This window comes from Coenobita brevimanus, chromosome 1 (genome assembly GCF_032717465.1).
Source record: "Coenobita brevimanus isolate Jiangsu-jjx chromosome 1, ASM3271746v2, whole genome shotgun sequence".
NCBI lineage: Eukaryota > Metazoa > Arthropoda > Malacostraca > Decapoda > Coenobitidae > Coenobita > Coenobita brevimanus.
This window is the reverse complement of record NC_136954.1, coordinates 58,460,729-58,465,530: the sequence shown is the minus strand read 5'-3', so window position 1 is coordinate 58,465,530 and position 4,802 is coordinate 58,460,729. Positions and strand designations below refer to the sequence as shown.

General features: G+C 39.8%; 1 long non-coding RNA gene across 1 annotated transcript in view; it reads left to right on the top strand.

Moving 5' to 3' along the window:
• The first annotated feature begins 2,013 nt into the window (after positions 1-2,013).
• LOC145397282 (uncharacterized) overlaps positions 2,014-4,802 on the top strand; it is a 91,306-nt gene continuing 88,517 nt past the window's right edge. Inside the window, exon 1 of the long non-coding RNA XR_013897009.1 lies at positions 2,014-2,109. This is a non-coding gene — a long non-coding RNA (uncharacterized LOC145397282). The remainder of the gene's footprint in view (positions 2,110-4,802) is intronic.

Below are 4,802 nucleotides of genomic sequence, written 5' to 3'. Positions count from 1 at the left end.
GGTGGTTGAGTTGATTAAGATGTTCCAACTGGATGTGGGCTTTTTGAATCTAAATTCAAGGATTGGTTGGAATTAATTGTTCGTATAATGCTGCTCAGGGGTGAGTGACCAATCCCTTGTATGTCTGGACAGAGTATCCTAACCCAGAGTCCCTTTGCTGTTAAACAAAGGACCAGTAAAGTGCAGTAGTAGGTAATGGATGAATATATGTATCAGAGCAAAATAGCACCTCATTCCTGCTGTAGGTTCACTGCTTCTAGAGATGTGGCAGTTAAAGCAAATTACATAAAGTGGTGGCTGCATTCTATGTTGTGGTGTTATTGACGTACAGTAGGTGCAGAGTACAGTATATTCATTCAAACAAAGAAAAACTGTCCACACCAGATATATGGCAGCTGCACAAAATCATGGGCATTGTCTTTATTAACTGAAGCAGCCAGAGATGTACTTCTGAGTTATTTGACTGTGTTATACATCATAGCATCAGTAAAAATTGTGTTGATAAGCAGTCTGGAAACCTGATATGTTTTGGGAGACACTGGTAATGACATCATAGGTAGGTAGTCATGTGACAATTTAAAAGCCATTTAGGTATCAACTGCAAGGTTCATTTGGACAGACTTCAGGTACAGTAGTTAGTCAGGCAGTTCTCTGATAGCCAGTGATACCCACACATCAGCAGACGGAATGCCAAACACCATCTTTTAATTATCACCACTTGGTCTCAGATTGCCCACACTGAATGATACTGTAACCATCTTAAATTGAAATATGGTGATATTAATGAGGATGTTTTTATGACAGGTTGGTAGCCCCTGTGAAATATCAGTGAAAATTGATTAACCCTTAAAGACCAGTGTCTAAAAGTTGTTATTTTTGGGTCATGCTATGTAAAGTCTAATACTGACGATCATAGACAGGCTGAATATAATTATACATTCAAACCTCGATTTAAGGGACTAAATGGGGAATTAACTTGTCCCGTACTTGAAAATGTCCATTGTTTTACCACATATAAATACAATCTTATTATGAAATGCAATGATTGTTTCACTGATCTTACTTATTTATATTATTATGAATATTATTTTACAGGTACTGTATAAAGAAACATATTAATATTTCAAGCAACGAATTTTTTGAATGATCCTGTCTGTTTGTCAGGTAGAATATGGAGTCCCTTAAATCTGAAATCCCTTAAATGGAGGTCCCTTAAATCGAGGTTTGAGGGTATACTGCATTTATCTTGCATGATTTTTTTTTTACTGTCATTCCTTTAACTGGTTTCATACCTAGGCACATAAGTCATATTGGTTTTAGTGATTTTTGTAAGGATATTTGGTGAAAATAATGTATTTTCCAAAATTTTCTTATTTTCATTCTTATGTGAGGGGTGGCTTTTTTTTATCTTTGACAGTTGAGAGATGACTTTTTTTTTTATCATTGATGGTTGAGGAGTGGCTTTTTTTTTTGTCTTTGACAGTCAATAGTGCAGTAATCGTTAGACATAGGAGAGTGAAATATACATTTTCAGGTGTGTAAATTCAAGCTCTGAAAATCTATAAGATCAAAATTTACCTTGGTGAAAGTTGAAATATTGGACACGAAATGCGGCTGGGGGGGATGGTGAGGGTGGGAGATTTGCTATCTTTAGGGGTTAAATGAAATTCAGAGTTTCAGTCTGTTCCATGTCTGAGTTGGGATTTATCTGTCTTACGATCAGCAGTCCATTCCTCTGCTGCTAGAACCACCTCTCCATAGTTTCCTATGATATTTTCTCTGCCACTTTTGTGGGGTGCTCATAATTGATCAGTATATTTACTGCTTGTTCTCCAGATCAGAGTAGGGAGCAGTAGCCTCCATCTGCTTTATTTAGTCAGAGGGCTCAGTATGGTTCTGACCATATTGATCACCAAATTTATGATGTATATCTGTTTATGGCTCTGGTTGGGAGTAGAGGAGCAGAGTGATGTAGGATTAGCAAGTATTTTCACCATCTTTGCAGCCTGTGGCAGTGGTGTGGTGGTGCTGTGGCTCTGGTGCTGGCTGCCATACTGGCCTACCGTGCCCTCACACGCTGAGTTACATCATGTTAGCACAAGCAAGCAGGTTAAGTGGGGAGGAGGGAGGGTCTCACCTCTTAAGAAATTATTACTTTTTACTGGTACTGTGACTAACCCCACAGCTGCAGTGTCTTTCAGAAGGCATTTCTTGTAGGCTGTGGCGTATCTTCCAGAATCTCATATACTGTATTGTCAAAATTGCCACATTCCTCTTTGGTGCAGTATGCATATTTATACCTAGATAATGTCTTGCATGATGGTAGGTGATTGCTGCTCCCTGCCTGCCAGGGTGGTAGTTGACCAGAACATACTCAAGACAGCCAAAAACAGATGTTGTTTCAGCGCATTACTGTGCGTGATCAGAGACACCTAGTCTTCATGTTTGTTTCATTTTGCAAGTGCTGTACAGTAGAATGATTGATTAGGAAGTGAAAAAAGTCAAATTTACCCAGATCTCCTGCACCACGGATGTCCTGTCTGACAGTCATACTGCAGTATAAGGGTGAAGGATGAACATTTTTGATTACACTATTAGCGTATGTCCACAAAAAGCATCTGCAGAGTGCCTCTGTGATGTACATGGTGGTATTTACACTAATTTTCTCAATTTGTGACAAGCATCCAACAGAACATTAAACCTGTAATTCCTGACCTTGTTTTTTTTTTCTCCAGTACTTTAAAAAAATTAAATGAAAGTTGAGATTTTTTTTTTCTCCTCATAATGCTACTTCTATACATCCATCTTATTTTAAAGAATTGAAAAACTTTTTATCTGAGGTGCTTTTCCAGCCATCTGTTGACACCATTAGTGAAAATACTGTAGTACAATTATGACTGCAAGTTGCCAAGTCAGTCTGCAGTCGTCTGAAGCAAACTTTTGTGAATACAGTTCTTCATAATTTTTTTTTTAATTAAAGTATGTGAAGATGTAATAATTGGATGAGAAGTGAGTACAGTATAGTATTTAGTGCAGATGTTGAAAAATAAAGGATGTAATATTGGGGTAATGGCTGTATGCAGTGTGTCGGAGGCTGTGCTTGGACCAAATAATTTGTAAATTACCAGCTATAATGTTGCTGTTGGTGTGACACCAGGTTTATCTGGATGTGGATGCAGTGGATTGCTGACTGAATTTACCTTTCTGCAGTCTACCATCCTCCTTTTAAGAGATAGGGAAGGGTTGAAGAATATATGTGTAACCAGATAGTGGAGCTTTCCAGTTATACCACTGTCACAACATGAAGGTGTGTCTCTACAACACATGCCAACTCCTGTATATACGGTACATCAATAAAAGTATTGTACGTTGGAATGTAAAATATTGCTTGGACAGTATTTTATTTCTGAGTTTGATAGAAAATTGATCACTGGTGGGGGGAGCTGTGCCTCCTGTTTCACCTGGCATATCTACACCAAATGCTTGCTGGTGTGGGCAGGTGCGGTTGGGAAATTGGCATGACGGTGACTCATACAGGTGGCCCCACTGGATGCAGACAGGTACAAATGAGAAATTCTTTGGATTAACTTCTTTGAGTTACAATGATGCAGAGCAACTGCCTGCATCAGCAGGCACTTGATGAGGTCACAGCCTAAATGTAATTGTACGTCAGTGGCATTTAATGGGTTGGTTAGCATGCTCTCGTTAACACTGCGTCATTACCACTGCTCATTAACATTATTATTTTCTAACATTGTAATATATTGTAGTACAAGCTTTACATTGTCATTGCCCTACCAGTCACACCAATCGGGGACTATAGATTTGTGTGGTTCCGTCGGTACGTTTGTCAGTCTGTTTGCAATTTCGTGTCTGCTTTGTAGCTTCCACATGCTTGGACAAATTTTGATGTAACTTCAAACAATTGTTCCCCATACCATAACGGTGTGTCGCATGCAACAACTAGGCAACTACTCCCAAGGTCAAGGTCACACTTTGGGCTCATACAAACTCAGGTGTTGTCGTACTGAACAGCCATACTGTACTTAAATTCGTGTCTGCTCTGGAACTTCCACGTGCATGGACAGATTTTGATATAACTTCACACAACTGTTCCCCATACCATGATAGGTCGTGTGCAACAACTAGCCATCTACTCCCATGGTCGAGGTCTTGACATTCCCATATTTTGTGCACAGTACATACACACTGCTATCATATCCACATCATACAGTATACACAGTACATATGTGTGGTTATCATGTGGTAGCGGATTTTGTTTTGCATGGCAATACTTCATCCTCTTGTTTTCAATGTAATGCTGTGTCAGAATGGCTAAATACAACACTACCTTGGAGTCCATGGGGAGAGGATCATAAGTTGCCCATTTAATGGTTGCTTTCCAGATAATAACCCAATGAAGCATTCAGGATCATTTTCTAATTCATTTTTCATTTTTTAATGGAAAGTTTGATATTTCTTCCAACTTCTTGTTAGTAAAGCATCACCTCTTCTCTTGGCTTCTCTCTTTCTCACTGCAGCATCCCCCTTTTTTTTTTTCTTCTTGTATCCTATTTCATGTTACTGTCATACAGTACTTCTAAAGGCCCGTCCAGACGATCGAGCAATGCCCGCGGGCACAAGCGAGCAGTTTGCCTGTTGACGGGCTCACCGCTTGTGCCCGCGGGCAAATGCGTAAATTGCCACGGGCAATTTACGCATTTGCCAGCTAACGGTGAGCTAACAGGCAAGAGTGCCCCGCCAAAGTGCGCGGTGCATTGTGCCCGATCGTCTGGACGGGC